The sequence below is a fragment of the Dermacentor albipictus genome, chromosome 6 (genome assembly GCF_038994185.2).
Source record: "Dermacentor albipictus isolate Rhodes 1998 colony chromosome 6, USDA_Dalb.pri_finalv2, whole genome shotgun sequence".
NCBI classification, from domain to species: Eukaryota; Metazoa; Arthropoda; class Arachnida; order Ixodida; family Ixodidae; genus Dermacentor; species Dermacentor albipictus.
Window position 1 is genome coordinate 37480104 of NC_091826.1, and position 24721 is coordinate 37504824.

Genomic DNA, 24721 nt, shown 5'->3' on the forward strand with positions numbered 1-24721 from the left:
GCAGTTAAGAAATTGTGAACGACAATGAAGAAAAATGGCTGTCAAAGAAATAAGAGAGGGATTATTGAATATGGCGTTTAATTTTGCCAGTAGTTTAGACTGAATGACAGAGTCAAAGCTTTCGAGAAGTAAGTAAAGATGGCACGCGCTTGATTACCTATGACTAGGTTAGAAGCGATATCATGAACAAAATTGACTAATTACGTTACAGTGTTATAATTGCGACGGAAACCATGCTGGGCAGATGTTAGAACGTCATTAGATATAAGGAATTCGAATATATATTTGTGAATAATCTCCTCTAACATCTTGCATGACTGGGGTGTGAGAGATATCGGCCTGTAGTTAGAAAGAAGTTATTTATCATCCGATTTATACAAAGCCAGCACTCCGGCTGTTTTCCATTTAGATGGTACTTCACTAGAGTCGAAGGATTTCTGGAAGATTACGGTCAGGTACTGAGCTGTCCATAGGTAGTATCTTACAAGGAAAAAATTCTGGATAGCATCTGAACCGGTACACTTCAAAATTCAAATTCAAGATTAGGTTAAATACACCATCATTACCTATTACGATATCACCTAGTTTGTTAGTTTAGGCATCACAACTAAATTTTGGAACTGCATGGTCATCGAGGGTGAAAACAGATTGTAATTACGAGTTAAAAGCATTCGAAACTACGATGGGGTCGTCAGTAATAGCGTCGTTAACCTCGAAAGAGGTACTGCACATTGCACTAAGTAAAACTGATGTCCCGAACCTGCGAGAATTCGATTTAAGTAGTATAAGGAGTTGCACTGAAAAATACATATCTTTAACATTTTTAGCACGAGTACCAAGTTCCCCCTTCGCTTTTCAAAAGGAACGCGAAACGCCGCATTAGAACGCTTTCATTTCCGTAGTCTACAGACACGGCGTGACAAGTGTAACGTATCCCGGTCAATCCAAGGAAGTTCATTATTTATGTCTTGTGTGTTTATATAGTCTGTCTACAAACGGGAAGGAACTACTATTTCGCTTACCTTTCGCAGTGCCTCTAGAAGGCCTGAACCGTTGTTAGGAGACCCTGGAAGAGCTTTCGTGTAAACCTTCCTTTTTCTTTTAACTACGGTAACGGTCTCCTACTAAAAGAAAGTGAAGAGAGGGGAGGAGAGAGGAACAGAAAGAAGCAATCGAACGTCGCGGGCCGTAGCGTAACACCGCTCATCCGTCATGATCAATCTAACCCAGGCGACGCCAGCGCCGAGCCCGCCGGTGCGAGCGGACACCGAACGCTCGAGGCAAAAACAGCTGCGGGTCGGCTCGTGGTGAGAAAAAAACAAAAAAAGACGCGATCTCGAGGATAACACCTTTGCTGGTGGCCGCATGTGGAAGTGTTGTGATGGCAAGCTTTGGAGACGCTATTGGCTTGGTACTTTGTTTCGTACATTCCTGGGCAACGCTGCGAAATCTATAGAGAGACTGCCCTGGCTGCTGGCATCCCCGACCAGAAAGTAGTGCGTTCGCATACGAAGGAAAGGCATTAGGAGCGCGCCGTGTAGTTCGATGAAAAAAAAATCAAACCTCTCATTTTTAGGTCGCGAAATATGACGTATTTGAACCATGAAAGGCGTCGGAGATCCGAACCTGTTTCTAGCCAACAGACTGGATTGAGATGTCTCCAGGACCTCGGCTACAGTGCATCGCACGCTCTTGGGACAAAACAAGAAAGAAAAACAAGCGTAAGACGTCGCCTGCTAGAAGCACAAGTACAAGGAAATAATTTGCGATTTGACGTAAGCAATGCGTCCACAAGTTGCGTAGTTGCGAAATGCGAAGTAGTCATATCTTGGGAAACTTTGCACATGGAGAACAACTGCACTGCGAAACCCGCGGAGTGAGACTTGCTGGGCCGCACTACTTCCGTAGCTTCCGCAGGGTTTCCTGCTAAGTACGGCACAGAGCTTTAAGAGCATCAGCGGCGGCATGAAGGCACTCGTGAGGGAAGTGTGCCGTTCTTTCTCTTAAAGCCGGTAAATAGAGCCTCTAGATTTCGCAACCCTTCTCGGGTTTCGAAGAAGCTTTCTCATACCTGAATTCACGCACCACGATAACGAAGGCTTTTTTCTTCTTTCTTCAGCCAATCCCGTGCACGAAGTTGAGATACTTGATTTGACGGCTACAGCTTTGTTTCGACTAGCCACACTTACCTGAAGGCGGTATGTGAAATACTTCGTCTTGTTCATTTCTTTGAGGCTTGTCTTCGCGCTTCTCCAGACACTCGCCTGTCCTCGACATCAAATTCGGTCGAATTCAATCTCGGCCAGCTTCAAATTTTGTCAGATTGAAAGTCTGTCGACTTCGAGTTATGTGGAATTCAAACTCTCCCTATACTTCAAGCTCTGTCAAGTTCAACCCGTGTCGAATCAAAACTCTGGCCAATCCCCATGGTTTTTGTGCTGCCGATCGAGTTGCGGATCATTTACAGTATTGCAGAGTATCACTGTAGAGTATCAAAGTGGTTGCTGTCACACACTTTAGAAATGAGACATTGCAGCAAGTTCTTTAACCAGTGGTGCGATGCATGAAGCAGCAGCCTTGCGTGCCGCCAGCTTTGGTCATTCTTGAACTATAAAGTACAGTTAAGGCACCTCACATATTTATTTCTAATACCCTCAATCGCAGTAACATTGGAGATGGGAGCGTACTTGGCAAGACGAGCAACGTAAGTGTAGTTGAACGGACAGAAAGATGCGACATCATTATAAAATATGTCACACATCTTGTAGCAGAGTACTCCCGACGTATCCTAATTACCATACGAATTAGAGCAACAGAATACGCAACATTGGAACACGCTTTTTCAGTACAGTTTACAACACCGTTGTATATCAGGGTCCGTAATCATAGCAACTTAAAACCAACGTAATACCAGAGTACCGGCCCACTGTTTCCTTTGACAGAAAATACGTTTACAACGTTACGCTTTTATTGTATTTACAGACGCTTGAAATTCCCTCTTCACCCGTCATGTTTATGTCCATCTCACAATAATTCGCTTCTATTATCATTACAGTGCAGATTTCCTTACCTCTGCAATTGGGTCGCGCCTCTAGTACGCTCAAATGCGCACATCGCGAAACATGTACCAGCGAAAAATATGCCGGGACCCATTTGAAAAATGCAGTTACTGTTAGAAAAAAAGTACTGAATGTGTTCCGCGATAAATTACTCCCACCACGCATACGTCTTGCACCTAAGCCAGCGAGACGACGACACGCAGGCGCAGGGTTATTGAAGAAAGAAACAACCATCGCTTCGGCATCCATCTTGCCCCAACGTGTGTAGAAGGTACAGGCGCGAACAAGTCATTTGTCCTTTTTGTGATAAACAGCTTCGCATCATTCTTCCTGTCGTGTATTCTCTATCTGGTTAGGCTCAGCCTCGGAAAACCGTTCCGTTCTTGCATACGCATATATTTTAACGCTTTGTCGAGGAAATTTATGAATGACGGCGAAGTGTGCTCTGAATCGACAACTCCCCAATGCGTCGTTCCGCGCGCCCGTCAACGAATACATAACAAATTTCGAACGGTTATGCAACTTGCACCTCGCGCGATGAAATGCCTCCGCACGATGCGAAGCTATCAGCTCTGCAGCGTCGTTTGTTGTATGCAATGCATCGCTCTGTTGTAAAACAAATGCACAGCAAATATGTAACGCTGTCACGAAAGAAAGCAACCGGGCTCAGCGCGACTTAACGGGAACACTACACCGACTCGAGACAGCGACGCCACAAGGGGGCGGGAGCGTACGAATCACGGTAAAGCTGAAGGTTGTAGCAAGTACCGTATAGACTCCTCTTATAGCCGCACGTCGCGACAGTCGCGGAAGCGAACAGCAATATACAGTAGGTAGGGAGGCACTGAAAGTGCTAAGGGAATACGTCTACATAGGGCAGGAAGCTAGTGACGGCGGATCCGGGTCATCAGACGGAAATAATCAGAAGAATAAGAATGGGCTGGGGTGCGTTTGGCAAGCATTCTCAGATCATGAACAGCAGGCTGCCATTATCCCTCAAGAGAAAAGTGCATAATAGCTGTGTCTTACCAGTACTCACCTACGGGGCAGAAACCTGTGGGCTTACGAAAAAGGCTCTACTTAAATTGAGGACGACGCAACGAGCTATGGAAAGAATAATGATAGGTGTAACGTTAAGGGATAAGAAAAGAGCAGATTGGGTGAGGGAGCAAACGCGACTTAATGACATCTTAGCTGGAATAAAAAAAAAGAAATGGGCATGGGCAGGACATGTACTGAGGAGGGAAGATAACCGATGGTCATTAAGGGTTACGGACTGGATTCCAAGGGAAGGGAAGCGTAGCAGGGGGCGGCAGAAAGTTAGGTGGGTGGATGAGGTTAAGAAGTTTGCAGGGACGACATGGCCACAATTATTACATGACCGGGGGTCGTTGGAGAAGTATGGGAGAGGCATTTGCCCTGCAGTGGGCGTAACCAGGCTGCTGCTGATGATGATGATGGTGATGATGACGACGACGACAATGATGATGATGATGATTATGATGATAGCCGCACGATTTTGATGATAGCCGCACGAGCTGGCACGCATGTCATCGTTGGTGAAGTTACAGGGTAATCTACACCACAAGCCTATTGGTCTTGCGTGCGTCTGATTTTTCTTTTTCTTTTCTTACCGTGGTTTCTTATCTCACGATTGTTTGACTCCGCAATTTTCCGATGCCTTGTTGTTATCATGTATCGACTGTACAAATATTATGTGCTAGTCCTGGGACTGTTCTGTTCAACTGATCAGCCATTTACTTTTGTAATGCTGCCTGAGCGAGGCATTTATTGAGATTAAATCGGGAAATGTTTGCAACCATTGTGTCGCCGGCTTCTTGAAGAACAAGAAATTTTGCGGTGATCAAAAGATGATAACATGAGGTGATATGAAAAAAAAACTTTCCGACAGTAACGCACATTTCTTAACTCTCTCCAAACAACCAACGAAGCAACGAAACGGCGCATTGTGCATTTTATGCAATTGACCAGCGGTCAATCAAGTAAATCGCATAATTCAAGATAAATAAAGAACACAAATTTCCCCCCAAGCTCTCACACCGAGGGCTGGTCTCCGTAATCCATAGAATAACTAAATTGAATAAAACAATAACTTGGCTGGATATAACTTGGCTGGAGATAAGCCAATTTCACTTTCAGCGCAACTGGCTCAACAAGGAATGGTAATGTGTCGTTGAACCTTCACACTAGTACGACACCAGGCCTATACCGAAGAACCATCGCTGTTGGTGAGGACTACATGTTTACGTATGCATTACACGTCGTTAAACATTAATTGGTCCCATGACACTTGGGCGCACTCCTTGATGATGGTGTGCTTGACGTGTCTCTTTAGGTTACGCGCGTGGTTTACGGCGAGTGTGGCTGAATAATTACAAATAGTTTATAATGAAGAAACCCCGCTTGCTGAAATATCATTCCGCTTTGCTCATCCTGCGTTCTTAGTCGGCTCAGTATTACTAGAATTAGGGGTGTGCGAACAGAGACTTTTGAGAACGAATCCAATACAAATCGGATAGTGCCAGAATCAAATGAAATCGAATATCGAATAGTTTTCGTATAGTTTTAGAATAATTAACAGCCGTTATCACGTTTAATCTAAAAGAGAGAGAGAAAAAAAGCAAAGAAAAGACAAAGATGTTGATATAATAGTATTCTTAATGTCAGTAAGCTTCTGTCATTAGATAGTTCGTTATGAAGAGGCGTTTATTGAGAGCACAAATGGAGCATAATGAGAAATCAAGTTGCTCCTTGGCATGCACAGGTCTCTTCAGAGAGCGCGAGTGATCGCTGTACAGCCTGTAAACTATGGCTACGTCAGTGACGTAGCCTGCTCCACTTCTCAAGTTCTGAAGTTCTCAGGTTCAATCGCTAGCTAGTCTAAATGGCGTGGTAGTCCATCCTTATCGGTAAATAAAAAAAAACACGCCTAATACTAAGTGTAGAAGCCGTACAAATCCATGACGTCACGGTGTTATGACGCAAGAACTTCAAACCAGAGTCTCGACCCACCGTTTGATTCCATGTCCTTTCTAGCTTACAAAGCCGCTTCTCGAGTTAATGGCTACCTTTTCGATATTTTGGGAGCGTAATTTTCTTATACAACTCAAACTATTATTGTTGTTTTTTTAGTGTCTCTTCCGAGCTAAGGTTGTCGCCTTTAGGATGGTACGGAACGCTCGTCGTCTCACGGCAAACAAAACAAAATAGTGAAGTTTGTCGAAGGACGTTCCATACATTCTCAGAGCATGACCACATGCTCAAAGTACGCGGCAAGCGAGTCGTCCAGCAAGCCAGCGAAGATCAAGCGCACAATCAAGCGTACCGCCGCATAACTAATTAAATGAGCTTTGAATAGTCCATGAACACGTACAAAAGCTCTCAATTTTGCAGACAAGTGGACGAACATAAATCATCATCATCATCATCATCATCATCATCATCATCATCATCAGCCTGGTTAAGCCCACTGCAGGGCAAAGGCCTCTCCCATACTTCTCCAACTACCCCGGTCATGTACTAATTGTGGCCGTGTTGTCCCTGCAAACTTCTTAATCTCATCCGCCCACCTAACTTTCTGCCTCCCTCTGCTGCGCTTCCCTTCCCTTGGAATCCATTCCGTAACTCTTAATGACCATCGGTTATCTTCCCTCCTCACTACGTGTCCTGCCCATGCCCATTTCTTTTTCTTGATTTCAACTAAGATATCATTAACTCACGTTTGTTCCCTCACCCAATCTGCTCTTTTCCTATCCCTTAACGTTACACCTATCATTCTTCTTTCCATAGCTCGTTGCGTCGTCCTCAATTAGAGTAGAACCCTTTTCGCAAGCCTCCAGGTTTCTGCCCAGTAGGTGAGTACTGGTAAGACACAGCTATTATATACTTTTCTCTTGAGGGATAATGGCAACCTGCTGTTCATGATCTGAGAATGCCTGCCAAACGCATCCCTTACCCAATCTTCTCTTTTCTAATCCCTTAGCGTTACACCTGTCAGCATAAATACACATACCTAAAATAGATGCTACGTTTGCCCTCGTAACAATAACTTCTGTTTTCTTTTGTTTTTTTTCCCTATACTACCGGCAGATTCGTGGCCTATTCCAACGCCCCTGAAGCGGTCGGCACCCTTTCACGGAGGATCAACCCATACCAACCAGCCTTCCTGTCGTGGCGCCTAAATCTGCTTTTGAATCCACGATAACTCGCCCAGAAACGCCCGCTAATCTCTTCACCCACAGCGAAACGTTACGCTTATACATAGCAGGTATAACCTATATATCTGACGAGATAAATTAATTTTTCGTTCGCATCCAGACGGGAGAGGTGCCACTATTACAGCAGTCTATACGGTACAAGGAAAAAGGCTCGGTCGTGTAGGGACGGGAGGGTGGACTCTTGGACGCGAAAGAAATTACTGACTGTGCAACGGAAAGTTGAGAAATGACAGGAGAAGGAGAAGACAAAGAGAGAGAGAGAGAGAGAAGGAGGGAGGGATAGAAGCGCACTTGCTTACAGTGCACGAAAAGAAAAGAAATATAACCATTAAGAAAAAAATGCAGCTTGCACTTCTTCGCGCGAGCTTAGGTGCTTATGAATAGCTTACGACATCCCTGCCCCATCTTTCATTCCTTTTTCCCTTCGCCCAGTTTATGAAGAGGGTGCTCGCGCATTTATTTCAATTAGCCTCGTTGACAATGCTCGCTGCTGATTCTTCTCCCGCTTCTGCTTGCTGCGGGAGAACCTTTTGTCCCTCCTTATAACGAAGCGGTGCGGGAGAGGGAGCCGATGGAACCAGGTATAATGAATGCGAACGGGCTGGTAATTATCCCGTCGCGAGAAAGAATAAAGAGCGTGGTAGCACAATGCGCGCGTGTGTTTTAAATTAACGTAAAGTAATGAGAAAACGCCGCGGCGGCATTGGCCCGGGGCGATGAAAGAACTTGCATATATAATTTGCGCACGAGCATTGTCCGCCATTGTTTTCGCAGCTGTACACACAATATCCCCGCAGGAAATGACTTGTACCCCGCGCACACCTTCCACATGTTGTATTGGGGGCTTTGATATAAAAAACACGCGTAGGTCTTTGTTTTGTGATTATCGCTTTTAAATATAATCTCCGTCGTTAATACCAAACGCAAATTACTATCCACGATGTTCGCGGAACCATGAAAAATTCTCCATGCATAACGCCGGTCGCTCCATTAAAAAGCGGTGATCTTTCGGTCGATCTCAACAGCTCGAGTTACGCGTAGAAATGTCTCAAGTATACAACAAAATCAACGCGCGCAGCAGAATAATTATGAAGAACCAACCACGGTTGCTATTCCAGAATGCGTTTAGCGAGAATTTGGGAGGTCGTTGTTCGTGGTTGCTATGTTGTGCACTGTGTGTCATGGGTGGCGATTGTCTCAACACCATGCCTTTTACCCGTACGCGGGTGGCAACTGGTAGTTCGAGCACCACTTCCACGAGGACCACTTCGAAACGCCGTGCTGCGTTTTGCGGCCTGAGGCGCCGCGTCTGAAACGACAGCGTACGTGCCTTCAAACGAAGGTGCATCATCTGCACGAAAGCTTCTCAAAACTGTCAAGAGGTGAAAATTCCATAACGCTCCCCTTAGAGCCGGTGTAATACCACCACGTGTTCTGGGTTTTTTTTTATGCGAAGCATATTACTAGAGCTCAACCCAGCTCCTCAGGCGCGGCGGTGTCGCCTTCAATGACCTTTGAGCCCATGCCATACCACGTGACACCGTGACGTCACGACAGAGGAGAAACGGTGCTCCCACTCGCGCCGTCGCTCGCGGCGTCGCGGCGTCGCGGCGGTATATAAGCAGCTGCGCTTGTTTCTAGGTGGCTTTGGCTCAACTCTTGCAAGATGGGCTGGGTGGGAATCGAACCAGGGTCTCCGGAGTGTGAGACGGAGACGCTACCACTGAGCCACGAGTACGATGCTTCAAAGCGTTATAAAAGCGCCTCTAGTGAATGCGGTGTTGCCTAAGAAACGAGCTGCTTCTAAGGCTCAGGCGTGCGTCGCTTGCTCAGGCGCACATTTCGTTGCCGCGCCGAACGCTGCGTTGCTCGACGCTCACCGCGTCCAATGCGGGGCGCGTAGTCGCTGCGCCGTAGCCCATTGTCTTACACCCCTTGGCGGGTCGACGGGAACGCTGTCGCGTTCCACTCTTGAAGGCGAAGCAGAGTAACGCATGAGTTGTTTCTTCGTCTAGCCGAACCAAATATAGCCAAGCAACAGCAGTTCACCAGGCTAAACAGTGGTTCAACAACTAAAATAAAGGCTAGTATGCTTCGCATCCTGGGCTTAACCTTAGCTAAGCCACAGCCATTTTTTGCCTCTGCATTACATTCGGGTTCAGCCCACGCAAACTCTTAGAAAGGAAGAAATCACTGGTTACTTCCGAAAGAGAATTGAACGCATTAAGAAGCATTGACAATATGCAGACGCTGGAGTTTTTTTTTTTTTTTGCAGTGCCTTCTTTCGGTGCGTATTATGCATAATACTGTGTATAAGTGATTAGGATATCTCATCGACAATGCCTCCATCGGCTGATAGAGGACGGCGTTTAGCAGCTTCTTCTCTTGCACAACGCCTACGTCTTTATTATTATTATTATTATTATTATTATTATTATTATTATTATTATTATTATTGTTATCATCATCAGCAGCAGCAGCATTATTATTATTATTATTATTATTATTATTATTATTATTATTATTATTATTATTATTATTATTATTATTATTATTATTATTATTATTATTATTATTATTATTATTATTATTATTATTATTATTATAACATACTACAGGCCCCAGTAAGGGCCCGAGCAGGAGGTGCGTAGATAGCATACAAAAACATGGATAGATAATTACAAAGCCAAATGTAAAATAACAGTGAACAATAATGCAATTCATCAAGATGTAAAGCACAGCTTGAAGTAAGCAAACAAAACTTAAGAGAAAGAGCAACAATACATATACTCAGCAATATTAAAGCAATATTATTATTTGACACGCCTCACAGTTGATTCCCTGTGTTTTGTATATGTATAGATAATCATGATGTAGGATTAACTTCCTTTTCCGCACGCCTCTTCGTTTCTGTTCCCATAGCTGTCTTACAGCATCTCATTGTTTCGTCCACGGCATTTGTCTTCTCTGTGCACTTTCTTGCCTTTTAAGTGCACCAGGGCGAAGCCTCCGTAGCGGTTCCTGCGCACGATAAACATTTGATTGATTGATTGATTGATTGATTGATTGATTGATTGATTGATTGATTGATTGATTGATTGATTGATTGATTGATTGATTGATTGATTGATTGATTGATTGATTGATTGATTGATTGATTGATTGATTGATTGATTGATTGATTGAGATAACGCCTTTTCCTGTTTGCCGAGACTCGGCTCGTAGGGAGAAATAATGATGGTTCTGTTTATTCCAGAAGTATTACAGAACAGTATACCCGCCGAGGTGGTTTAGTGCATGTGTCGTCAAGCGGATGAACACGAGGTAGCGAGTTCGATTCCCCACCGCATATCAGTGGTTGCGGTATGCAAAACCCACGGATACCACGCTTTCTGTACACGCTAAAGGAACCTGCGTGGTTTCTTAACATGCACCAAAAGTCAGGGAACTTAATGTCAGAGAACGACAGAGAACGTCACAGGAAGCGGTGCATAGTCCGAGACAGCGGTCTATACATAGCATAGCCCGCTGTGTGCCGTCGGGACTTTATGCCTCAAAATATGTTAATCTTTTAATGCAGCGTAACTTAGGAGGCTTTAGTGCGGGGGCTCCTACTCAAATGCATGCTAAGTGGATGTCCAGCGATGTTGTTGAAAACCACCACTGCCACGTGTATTTCAATTTCTAATTTGGAGTTTGACTCCAGCTAAAGCTTCGTTCCAAACATTCGCCCTTGGAGTCTCCTTAACAAACGTTTCCGATCCCCAGCCCGCACACGAAGGCGACGCTCCGTGCATTATTCACCCCGCACAGTCCCCCGAACGTCTTTTTTCTTGTAACGCAAAAGGCTAGATGGGCCGAAGCAGCCCGTTAGACGAACGACGCAGCAAAGCCGACGGGCGTAAGCCGGTATCGCACAGGCTCGAACGGCCGAACGGCGCCCTTTCATTGTGACGGAGCATCATCTTGACCACCAGCGATAAAAAAAATGACGAAAAAGACAACTTCGCTTTTATACGGCGCCCTATGGTTTGGCCGACAGTGCACGACGACCACGAGTCATGGCATCACCAACGGCGTTCTCGGCCGCTCGCGTTTGGGTATACAGAGGCTGTCGCGAGATCTCGCGTGACTATAGCGTCGGCCGAGTCGGCATCAGCGGGAGACAGCCTGCCCCCTGGCGCACCGAAAAGCTCGCAATTTACGCGCAGTACACGTCAAAATGGTTATCGCCCATAGGTTTCGATGCGTTGGACGCTAGTAGCGAGAAATTTCGCTAAAGTTGTTGTGTACCCCAATGCGAACGTCTGAGAATACCGATCCGGGACGCGAAATTGGGTTTATTCCGTCTCGTGTGAACGTGGTCCGCGGTTGCGGCTGTCGCTCTAAAAAAAAAAATGCGAGCCAGAAGGGTGCAAATACGTCAACACTGATCGCAAATGGCAGTGCGTGTGAAATCCTGTTGACATAGGACTGTGCTCAAGGAGGAAACGGTATCGACAGACGACGACAGCAGACGACACGCGCTTGAAGGTGGTACGCAGCTGGATTCTGTGGGAGAACATTTGTGTGCGCGGAGACCGTGGTGATAGCCAAAGCCGGAGCCGAGAGAAAGAAGTCGATCCAAGAGGTTAGTGAGAGCAAATTTCTCAAAACTGTGAAGATAAAAGCCGCACTGCTGAGGCGAATGAGATTGCCAGTAAAGCGGTGCAGAAGTTTAGATGTGTTCTAAAGGAATGCACAGCAGACGGTGCGCTGTTCAATTTTATACAAGAGACTCGTAGATTGAGAAACAAGCTTTAAGAATGGAACATTGGTCAATTAAACGTTTGCTAGAGAGCATCGTAGTTAGAGGAATTTCAGAATAAAGTTACGTTGCGTTCACTAATTCAAGAATTTCACGGCGAAGCAATGTAACGTGATACAAGTGCAGAAATTATAAGAAAACAAAGACGATGTTATATGCTAAAGTATTAAGATGTCTTTGTGTTGATTGCTATCTGCTATGGTTCATGAGTCATGCTTTAAAGAACTATTTTGGTTGTGGCCAGCATTGTCCACCTCGTTCTTATCATTTCTTTCTTTATTGCTGTTCTAGAGCTGATAATCTTCACCGAAAACAGACATTCTTGAATGAGTAATATTGATACGCGCTGCAGAAGACGCTGGACGATAAGCAGACGCACACCGAAAGCGGAAACAGACGACGTTCGAAGCGAGAAAATAAACTGTCGTTAGCGTCCAACAGCGAAAGAAAATATTGGGTGCTCAGGTCAGCAGACTGTAAAAAAAAATAGTGAAAGAATCCACACAGACAAAAAAAAATGACAAATAGCAAGCTGAAAAGAGGAGGATGATCATACGAAGAGGTTTAAACGTAGAGGCAGGAGGGTAGGCGAGGGGGGGGGGAGGGGGAAAACATTGGTCCGCGTTCGCTGCCGGCTATAGCCTATCCAGGGAATAATCAATCTCTTCTAACGATCAACGCCGGCTCCAAAAGACCATGAGCACGCGATTCGGGTAATAGCAAGGTTCTGTGATGATGAAAGGCCAGCGGAGATTGCAGCGGTAGAGTTGCGTTAGGCTTACGCACAGTTCGTCTCTTCCAAAAAAACCGCGCAGTACTTGGAAAGCTATATATAGACTCTAGTCAGTCATTTCGTGAAGTCTTAACACCCACACCACGCGTGGTATCTCGTTCGCAATGTGTTGTCGATCACAATAGAGAGAATCACGAACCTGTCACGACACCCAATACAACGACGCCCAAGACGGTATATGACTCGGGAAGCGCTATTGAGCAGCCATGCCCACGTGAAAGCATGATGCTCGAAAGACAGTAGTACACGCATACATTCCACGGCACTGCACGCTATTCGATGGCAGATACAGGGAGTCTTGTGTGCTGACGTTATCGGCGGTTACTCGCTGGCAAGAAGTGATCGAGTCTGCTCCGGGGAATCTCGACCTCGAAGAGGAAATGAACCGGAGCGACGTTACATTGCGCATGCGTGATGAATGTGAACGGAGCCCCCTCCGATGACGACGCAAGTCCTGGCTGGTTGGCTCTCTGCCCTACGAGATAACCACCCTTGCCTCAAATCAGTGTATGTTACTTATCACTTGTCCGCTACTGGGTGTTTGCCGATGCGCTAGCGGAAAACTTTCTACGACACAGTGTTCATATCAATAACACATTGTCCGCCAGGGATACAGTACTGTGTAGTCGCCTAGTGATGCAAACCTGCCAGGAAGTTGCGTATCGACGCCGTAAGAGAGACTATCGGCAAAATTACTAACTGTAGCGCTATCGATAGTATTACGATATTGCGATATGAACTTATTGATGGTGTGATAAAAACTATCACTGTTATTAGTATTGATAAATAGAGTGAATTAATCGGACGTGCATACGGTTCACGGTGTGCTAGCATTAGGCACTGTGCCTTCTGTCCTCAGACACAAGTGTACATTCGGCCTCGAAAGCTTACGGGACAATAGACTTGCGAGGAAGTTCTCGGGAAGTCTGGCCAAAGGAGCCTTGAAATCTGTTTCAGCGTGTAATGTAATGCGGGCCGATTATCGTTTGCGATCTACGTAGTGGCGCATCAGATATAACAAGCCATGCCTCAATGAATCGAAAATTCATATTCACCTTGAAATTCTTGAGCCTTAAGCTTTTGTGGTCGGCTGTAGTACGTATCCAAAAGCCTGGAGCACTGCTTCGAAATTTTCCTGATACAACCGTTGCGATGAAATTGAATGTGCCTCCAAACCATTCGCTGTACTTAAGCATTAGGCGCATTGCCTGCCCCCATTACAAGGAAGTCTACACTGTCAGAGGCACAAGACACAGGCTCCGCTAACGATGCTGCAAATACGTAAAACCCACTCACCTATGGGCAGCCTGTGGTCATGCATTGTAACCTGATTGCAACGTTCGTTCGGCCGGTTTTCGTCGTGGTGGAGGCGCGGTAGGTTGTTCCGCAACTCTGAACCGCGTGTTAGCAATTGTGAGCACTTCAGAGCCCGACGATGATGCATCCCGAGGTTCCCGCGTTTCCATGGCGACGCCGATGCCGGCGCGTGTCCAAGGCTGCCGAGTGCACCGTCATGCCGTGCACACCCGATCGCAGTTTGACTGATTTGTGCTGACGCAGCGTAAACAGTGCCGCGTGCGTAGGTTACGTAAGGTGTGTCTTTTACGGCGTCTTCGAGTACTCGTTTAGGAGTGCTCTGAACTGCTCTTGCGAGCAGCTTCGTGTTCGACTGGTCGCTCTCTTTCCACAACGAGTGCTCTCGGGCGCTCCGAGCCCCGTCGCCCGGGCAGTCGTCGAGCGTTCGGTGAGATACAGAGCATTTCCGCCGCGTCATCAGAACACAGCGTCACCGTTGCTGGTGGCAGCCAGGCCTACGTACCCGACGGCACTGTCTGTTGATGCCTCAGCAAACACTCGTCCTATCGCCGTCTTTTCTGTTTTTTTTACGGCAATAGTGTTTCTCACTTTATTACCTAGAGGGAAATCTGACGCCACCATCTATGGAAGTTTTCTAAGGGGCGCTGTGCCGTCGTGGGAATGAAGGTATATGGGTGTGCGAGGCTTGTGTTGGCTGGTGTTGCAGGAGGCTTCGTCTAAGACGTGGATGTGGCGCTACACGGATAATGCCTTCTCACGATAAAATCTCCATAAAAAAGAGTTTTCGCTCACCCGTATTGTATCTTTCAGTGAAGTTTACTCACATGCAGTGCATAATCAAGCGAAGAAAAGCAAGAACAGACGACAAACTGTTTCAAAGCGAGCGCAAATCTTGTCGTCTGTTCTCCAACTTTAAGCGGCCCACTGATTAGTTTTACGTTTCATATAATTTTACATGCAATCACAAGTCCTCATAATCAAACAAAACATGCTTTTTTTGTGTAATAGTAAACTTAAAACCAATTTTTACGTGCTGTTTGAGTATAAAACGAATCACTGTGACAGACGGAATGTTGCTAGCCAGGCGCACCTTCATGGCATCCTGGCTCTCCCAAGAACGATGCCGATCCAAAGTCACAATTTACCGTCATTCTCACTCATACCACAGCGCAGCGGCACCAGATTCCCCTCTGGGTAATATAGTGAGAAAGGTTCCGCGAGGTGAAATGGGACGTTTGCTGTAGTCACGTGGTTTCGCCTCTGCTATTTCCTGCTCCGAGAGCGAGGTGCATGTTGGACTTGCGTGCTCGTTCCTCGACCTCTTGAGTTCGAAGAAACGCCAGATCTACGGCACTCTGATTCGGAGGACGGATTCGAACAGTCGAACATAACCATTAAAGTGAACGTCAAAGGAGAAACGGTCATCGGCATAGTGTGACGTTTCCAACGTAATTATTTTTTCTTGCCGTGCTCCTTCGGCCAGTTCTTGTGGCGCTTCCGCATTAGTTGTCACCGGGATAGGCCCATCATGAGTGGCGGATGATAGGGAATATAATCTAGCAATATAAATCTACGTTTTTGCCGGGTCCAATAAGATATACTGCAAACAGTAGCCGTGAAGTGGTTATAGTCCACTAAGATCTCGCGAACTAAGTTGTCATGGCAACGTAACCTGCCGATGTCTTTTTTTATTTCCTGGAAAACTGAAATTGGTAAATTCGTGCGATCTTGCTTCATATATAAATTTCACTCATATCTACGTAAGGTCCGCCAAAGGAAATTATTTCAGCTTTTTTCTTTATTTTCTTAAATGAAAAATCCTTGAATGTTATAAGGAACATATGGTTACATAAGGAACATACAACCAAATATTAAGTTTGATTTCCTCGTACTGTACTGCTGATTTATTGTACTGCACAACTGCCACGCTCTTGAAGGCAAGCAACAGTATTGAAAATAAAAAATTAATTAATTAATTAATTAATTAATAGATGTGAAATTTTGCTGTTTTATTGAACATATCGGTATACCATGCAAACTATAGAATTTTACACAATAAGCAATAGCGACTTCTTGTAATAGCTTCCTTCGAACGTGACCTTTGGCAGACGATCGATTTCTTTGAACAAGCCTCGCTTTTCTCCTGAGGAGAGGATGGCTGAAAATCTTCAAAGCCGTTATTCAAGAGCAATTCCAACTATTTCTGTATACGCTTGCCTCTTACTCTTAGTGTTTGTTTGTGCGATTGACTGTTACTAGTGTATGTATGTATGTATGTATGTATATATGTATGTATGTATGTATGTATGTATGTATGTATGTATGTATGTATGTATGTATGTATGTATGTATGTATGTATGTATGTATGTATGTATGTATGTATGTATGTATGTATGTATGTATGTATGTATGTATGTATGTATGTATGTATGTATGTTTCTTTGTTTGCCAATTCTTTGTACATCTGGTCCGTATCTTCGTTTGCCTGTTGTTTGTTCGTTAGATCATTTATATGAACGTTCGTCTCTTTGTTTATCTGACACATGTCCATCTGCAAACCAAAAAGCAAGGTCGCCGAGCGCAACACCTTTAACAAAAGTTACCTCTGCACATCAATCAAATAAAACCCGAGCCAAACGCTGAAACAAATAAATCTGTGCCTTCGTTTACTACAATCCCAGGATTCAGGAAACCCAGCCAATCAAGTTAGAAAAACATGGCAGAAAGAAAAAAAAACAAGAAATAATCAATCGGCCGAGACATTGTTCCACGGAAGCCGCGACCGAAAATTGAATTCCGGACTTGTCTCAGCCGTCGCTTCCCGGCCGGCTCCTTCTTCTCTGGTCGAAAGTTCGTTCCGACTTTGACAAGCCCTTAAATTTCTGAACATTTCTGTTCTTCTTGTGTAGCTTATTTCGCATATTTACTCTTCGTTGCGGGTTTTTTTTTTCGATCTTCTTCGCGCCCTCGTACGAGTTGCGCAGGTCGTCGCGGCTTCTCTTGAAGGCAGGCCGGGCTCCCGTTTTTCATTTCTGGGAAAGCCTCCGTCGTTCAAACGTCATCTTGTCCTTCTGCGAAAACCCTGGCTGTCAATCTCTCGCTTCGACGTTGAACCGGCTTCCTTTCGTCTTATTAGCTGAAAACGCCGTCTTACCCAGATTACCACGTTTTCCTCCCATCCATGTCCGCTTCGGTTTTCCCATTTCTAGCAAAAAAAAAAAGAATTTGCGCAGTCTGTAGGATAGAGTGGGTACATAAAGATATAAAATGTCTACCTTTGCAGTCTACTGCAAGTTCTCATTAGCTGAGAATGGCGTCTTACGGAGATCCCAACATCTTCCACCGTCCGTGCTCATTTCGTTGTTCCCATTTCTTGTAGAAAAGAGTTTGTATACACTTTGTCGAATACAGCATGTACGCAGCGCATAAGAGAAGGATTTGTGCAGTTTACTTGAGGCATTTGTCAGCTTAGGGGGCGTCTTACCGATATTATGGCATTTTTTCATAAACTGTCTCCATTTGCAAGTTCCTATATTATGCTAAAAAATGTTTGAACATTCTATAAAATATAATATGTAAATCATCAGTAGAACAAGACTAGAGTCCATAGAAAGGTACAGCCTAGTTCAACTGTCCTTAATACTGTCCTCATGTCCTTAATAATTAGCTTAGAGTGGCCTAGTATCGAGATTACCGTGTTTTGCCCCATCCATGTCCATTTCGCAGTTCCCGCTCTTGGCAACAAAAGAAGTTCTACAGTCTATACATGAAGCCTACTGAAAAAGAACTTGCAACGTATAGGCGTACAGTCTACTTGAAGTGGACTGCTTTCGTACATTACAGATTCGTACTTTTGGTTCTGTGAAGGGTCAAGCCTTCTTTTAGGCGCAATATCTTGTGTTTATCGAGAGGAAGTGAACAAGGGAACATTTAACCATGGAGCATATTTTGACAAGTGAACCTGTCCTTGTCAGTGCAATTACCTAATTATTTGCTAAAGATGGACTGACTTTCATATTTTGTTATATATTTTCATTAGAAAAGGCAGTCAAGTTAACCTATGTATTCCTTGCTTTAATTGCCTGGTGGACTTCAGATGGTGGTTGAAATGAATTGAATTCTGGGGTTCTACGTGCCAAACCACGATTTGGTTATGAGGCACGTCGTAGTGGGGGACTCGGGATTAATTTTGATCACCAAGGGATCTTTAACCACATGGTCGTTTCCAACAAAAAAAAAATCGAGGCACTTAGAATTTTTTATTTGCTTCGCGAGTTGTCTATAGAGGATTTGTAGCATTTTTACCATTTACCTATTCTACATATAGCATCTATATAAACTGCTTAATATAAGGGTTTTTGACATCAAGTTCCCCTTACAGCAGTCAAGTGTGACATTTCTCTTTACATTTCTTACGCTAAAATGTGAACAAATTTCGAGGGCCTTCTCCGCAACGAACCCGCCGTGGTTGCTCAGTGGCTATGGTGTTAGGCTGCTGAGCACGAGGTCGCGGGATCGAATCCCGGCCACGGCGGCCGCATTTCGATGGGGGCGAAATGCGAAAACACCCGTGTACTTAGATTTAGGTGCACGTTAAAGAACCCCAGGTGGTCGAAATTTCCGGAGTCCTCCGCTACGGCGCGCCTCATAAACAGAAAGTGGTTTTGGCACGTTATACCCTATAATTTAATTTTTTTTCTCCGCAACGAGAGAGCGAGTGACGAGAAAAGAACGAAGAAAGGTAAGCGGCGAAAGGTACGCGATTTAAAAACCAAGATTTTTGTCAATAACTCGAACGTTCGATTCGATTCTCGAGCAAATAATCTCCGCCTGTGCGAGTAACTCAATTAAAGAGGCATTACGTCATTCTTTTACGGACACTGTTTTTTTTTTTCTACGAACCATTAAAATTTATCCAACCTAGAATTTACATAGGCTCTCTCAAACGTTTGGTGAGGGCTGGCTCGAGCCCTTGCAAAAATTGGCATAAGAATTCTCTTCACTTTCGCATTACCTTTGTTGCACTCAACGCAACTTCTTTTTGAAATGCAATTGAATCTCAAGCGTTATCCCTCGCGGTGAGAGAGGGGGCGACTGGGTCGAGAAAGATGGAAAGAAGGAAAGTGAGAGAGTGGCAGGCGCGTTCGTAAATTTTAATTAGGCCCGCAAACGCCGCGGCGCCCCGGCACCGCATGCAGCCTTGCATCGCTCGCTCTTCACAGCTTCTTCTCCGTGCTAACCGAGCCGGTGCTGCGAGCGCTAACAATCATCCGGGCCTTTTGAACGAGAGGCTCGACTCGCAAATGCATTCCGAATGCAGCAAACCTCACCCCCGTTATCCTCCTTCTCGTTTTCGCCAAAACAACATGGTGTAAGTAGAAGCGGTCGGTATGCGCGCGCACGCAGGCTTTCTCCAAGAGAGGGAGATTCGCTGGGATAGGAACGGAGAGTGAGTGGCACTTACCGTGAGTGCAGTGGGTGGGTGAGTGAGTGAGCGCACCGGAGAGGGAGTGCATTCCAGCAATTAGTTAATCACGACGAGGCGAACGAGGAGGAGAGCGCTTTCTCAATGCTGTTTGCGTTTCGTTTCCTTGCCCGAGGAAGTAGTCGAGGACTTTCCTATAGTTTCGATTTCGTTCCCGGCGAAGTTAATTTGATTTAGGTACTCAGCCGTCTGGGTTGCAGTGCAAATTTGGGGGTGGGGGGTGGGGAGACGATGCAGAAGACAGGATGTGCTGAGCGTCCATCTACGATTGTGAAGTCAAAGAGGTTGTGGCCGAGTTTTGGGAGAGACGAGTGTGATATGACTGATCAATATTGATCGTGGCCCTCATTGTTGAGGAGTGGCGCTCAGGTGCACGATGTGTCGAGAACTCGCATAAGGATTCAATGAGAAAACCTATAGAAGTGCACCTGCATTCTTTTTTCTGCTACTCATAGATTGCCTGTAAATATCATGTAGTCTCTGTGCATGACTGTATAATTTTTGTCGACTTCCCTTGGAAAAATAATGCATAATGCACGATTGCTTCATAAGAGGCTAAATCGGCAACAAAAAGTCAACGGAAACACGTTTCAATCCCTATAACGACTTTTGAGGGAGCGTATAATAGGAATAGTCAACTTTGTTCAAACAGCCCATTCGGACGTCCATGGACCATTACATAAGATATGGAAATAGCCTCGTTGGCTGCTTCTGTCTAAGCCGGTTCAACAGAAGTTGAAGGTTTAGGAGGAAAGGAAGGTGAAAGCATGAACAAGATGTGTGGCCAACGAGACGAAAGCAAAAACTTATCCAGGCGTTTAGAACACTGTCAAAGGTGAAGGCACACAGAAAGCGACACGTTGTGATGTTTTGTCTTGCTTTTGTGTCCGTGGATCCTTAACGCTTCTCCCCTGAATCTGAATATCCTACTTGTCGGTGCTTTCTCGTTCAAGCTAAACAACACCAAAGAACAGAGTGTGGCAGCAGTAACAAACAAAAAAGGCCAGCAGATCGTACTGGCTAAAAAACTATTTTTTTATTGTTCTCGTCAATAACAGAGTGAAAAAGAAAAGGTGCTACAAACGGGAAGCTAAGTCAGTTTCTTGGGGGAAAGTAAGTGCGTGATGAACCTAGTCGTGAAGCAGAAGCATAAAAAGGTAAAACACTTCACAGCCCATGAAACTTCTCGGGCCCCAGAATTTGGCTGGCTGGACAAATAACGAAGACTTCCCTGAAAGCTCCTCGACTTTGAGCATGCTGCCGAACTCTTGAGCAGCGGCAAACAAAGCTCTCGGTCGCGTTTGTCTTTCCCTCGATGTCTTTCACTTTGCTGAGCCGTCATCGGAGAACCTCGGCAGATTCTCGGTGGGTCTCGAACTTCCTGAATACTTAACGAGCGGTTTCTCTTACTTGCAAAGAAGGCGTACTTTCAATGAAAACAGAAGAACGCAAAGCTTCAACTGATACCGGATATTGATTGATTGATTGATTGATTGATTGATTGATTGATTGATTGATTGATTGATTGATTGATTGATTGATTGATTGATTGATTGATTGATTGATTGATTGATTGATTGATTGATTGATTGATTGATTGATTGACTGACTGACTGACAGATTTATTTATTTATTTATTTATTTATTTATTTATTTATTGTTATTTTATCGCATATAGATGGGATGGAAGGCGAAGGGAATAGCCATTCAAGGATGGCTTGAGGGAGTCCTTCGCCCCCATACTGACAAAGACAACAGCAGAGGCATACAGCAGAGGATGAAAAAAAAGAAGTGAACGAAGGTGTAGGTTTATAATATATTCTTTAGGGGTGTCCGAATAACGAAGTTCCGGGTTTGAATTGATTACAAATATTCGAGAAGAACCAATTTCGAATATCGAATAGACAGGCGAATATGTTCGCACTTCTAATCATCAAAAAATCTGCCTCCACTCCACCGTGCGAAAGTCGATGTACAGCGAAACTGCTTCCGACGTTGGACCAGCACGACCACCACGAGCGACTTACGTCACGAGCGCAAGCACGTGCACGGAAGTGCAGCATGATCCTCTTGCTTCTAGGCCCTCCGCCAAGCGCAAGCGCCCCACTAAACTAACTGAATTTTGTCAAACTAAAGTGCGTCAGAAATTTCGTCAAGTACTTGTTGCGCGCAAACTTCAGACATGATAGCTTCGGATTGTGATTCCAATGTACGAGAAAACACAATTATATTGCGAGGAAACTCAAAATCAAAGCCCTTTTGCAGCTGTCCTTGAGGTTTCTCTGAGTGGCCGCGGCCGCTAGGTGGCGGTTCTGTTTTTGCATGCACATTTGCATGCACGTTTTTGCATGCACAGAGCGCTATGGGGATACAATAGGTACGAGGTCCTCCGAGGTATGTCGAAAGGTGTAATGGTTCCAGGACTTACTTTTGGAAATGCGGTTGTTTGCTTTAAATCAGGGGTACAATCAGGACTCGACGGGAACCAAAGGTCAGTGGGTCGCCTCGCATTGGGCGCTCACGGGGAGACTACAAATGAAGCTGTGCAGGGTGATATGGGCTGGACTTGTTTTGAAGTGAGGGAAGCTCGCAGTAAGATTGACTATGAAGAGCGGCTGAGGAATATGGAAGAAAGTAAATGGGCTGGGAGAGCGTTCAGGTATCTGTACAGGAAAAACATTGATTCACAGTGGAGGAAAAGAACTAGGAAGCTTACCAGCAAGTATGCGGCCTGTAGGGTGGACAACACAGCAACAAAGAAGGTCAAGCGGAAAGTCAGAGAGGCTGAATTAATCTCATGAGTGGCGGCAATGGAAAAGAAACCTGCCATGAGTAACTACTTAAGAGGAAAAAACGAAATCAGGAGAGAAACCATTTATGATAACTCATTACTTTCGAAGCGAGATCGGTATGCTCATTAGCAGATTATGGTAGCTTATGGTACGGTAGTAGCTTATGGTAGCTTATGGTAGTAGCATTAGTAGCTCATGGTAGCTCATTACTTTTCGAAGCGAGATCGGGACGCCTTAGAACATGCACCTATAAAGCGAGATATAAGAAGGAAGAAGCATGTGCTTGCTGTGGTAAAGCTAGGGAAACTACGGAGCATGTTTTATTAGAATGTGAAGACGTCTACCCAGCGGTCGATTTAGGCACTACTGGCCTCCTTGAAGCCCTTGGGTTGAGAGGGAGCAGTGGTAAAGTAAACATGTCCGCAATAGACATTAGTAAGAGGTGACTGGAGGATCGGTGGAAGAAAAGTAGGGAAACGACAAAAGACGGAGACGTACAAAAGCACAGTTCGCAATGGGGGATCAGACAATTTGGGCGTGGTAGTTCATAGTGGTTTATTTGTCTTTTTTCATTGTTTAACCTAGGGAGGATATTAGGCAGTATAGTAGCAAGAGCTTGGTGGCGCAACCCACCACCCCGTTCCAAAGGGGACGCTCATAACATCCATCCATCCATTCAGCCAGCACACGAGCTCACGAAAAAAAAAATCTGTAGGTCCCACGGACTGTGGGAATATCTTTGCAGGTAGCTGTTTATCCAGCTCCATTTGGGTTTCTTCGAAGAGCTACCATATGGACCAACGATCTTGTGTAAAACAAACAGTTATGTTTTACGCGAGCCTGTGCTGACGAAACCTTTTTTTTTAAATTCAGAAACAAACGGTACCACCTGAGCCGTAACCGAAGGTGGTACAACGTCTTGCAGCGTCTGGGTAGCGTTCTGCTACTAGGAAAGGTATCTGGAATGAATGCAGATCCCGAAGGGGTGGACGCAAGTTTAACATAGCATACCAATGTTATCGCTGCTACAAGGCGAGAATACGACAAACTAAATACGCTCGCGCTCGTGAGGCAAGGAAGAAAACCTTTAATTCCAGTGGCCGAATGGAAGCTAGTGCACATACAAGTGCTCTACCTTGTGCTATATGGGGCGTGCACGTACGTGGCAGTCGCGGCCAAGAAGTATAATACAGTCGAATGCCTTTGTAAACGAAGTGCTCGGGGCCTTCGAAAACCTTTCTTATACAGATGACTTCGTTGTAAAGGTCGCACAGCGGGCAGTTCACAAAATAGCCGGGACAGAATTATTCGTTCGTTATGCAGATCATTCCTTTCCAGAGGCATTCGTTGTACATCGGGCCGCTGAGCCTGCGGCGTCATGGTACCGGTCGTTGGATACCGCTGCTATTGGAAGCCAATTATACATGCACAAGCCTACACGTTATCGCTCATAACCACCGCAGTCTCTACGGTAATCTTTGCAGGCTTTTGACAAATGCTTGGTCATTGTCGCGTTAACTAGAAAATCTGAACGGTCCTCGTGAACCGCTTCGGTAGCAACGAAAACCCCTTATCCCAACATCTTCCACGCAAAGACCTTAAGGAGCACGAACGCGATATTGAAGGTAGTATTTTGCGAGAACGCGCATTTTGAGAACCGAAGAAATTCGCCGACGATTACGATGCTCCATAAGGCGAAATCTAAGTGTTTTTGTTTCACGATGTACTGGCTTGCGGGGACAATCTGTCTCGTGCGGCACGTCGCAAACGGAGCGAAGTGTGGCGCGACTGCCTCGCTAATCGGGAGATCACGAGAGCCAGCGCCTGGGCGCTGCATGGCCGCGATTCGCAGCAGCCGCCGCAGACAGACATCTGCTCATGCAGCGCTTTGTTTCCATATATGCTCTCAGTCGATGCGCTCGACGCATGCCATCGGTGAACAGACGACGGCGCGCTACTCTGGCGCAGAGCCGTTCTTGCACGTCGCAGAGCCCGTCGCCGCAGAGCCTCTCTTGCGCGGAACGACGCTTTTCATCTCTCATCCATTCGCCATGCTCTCCTCCTCCGCTTTCCGTCTCATGCTTTCACTGCAGCCTCGTCCTCCGTTTCCCTCCTCGCGCTCTCTTCACTATCGCCGCCTTTCATTTACCGCTGCGCTTCGCATTCGCTCTTTCATCTTTCGCTGAGCTCGTTTCCTCGGTTACAAGGGACGCTGAGGCACGCCGATGC

The 24721-nt window shown here is 45.4% G+C and overlaps 1 protein-coding gene across 1 annotated transcript in view; it reads left to right on the plus strand.

Moving 5' to 3' along the window:
* The first annotated feature begins 11744 nt into the window (after nucleotides 1-11744).
* Nucleotides 11745-24721, plus strand: part of LOC135914584 (uncharacterized) — a 124813-nt gene continuing 111836 nt past the window's right edge. Inside the window, exon 1 of the mRNA XM_065447507.2 lies at nucleotides 11745-11927. The gene's annotated coding sequence lies outside the window, so the exon portion shown is untranslated. The remainder of the gene's footprint in view (nucleotides 11928-24721) is intronic.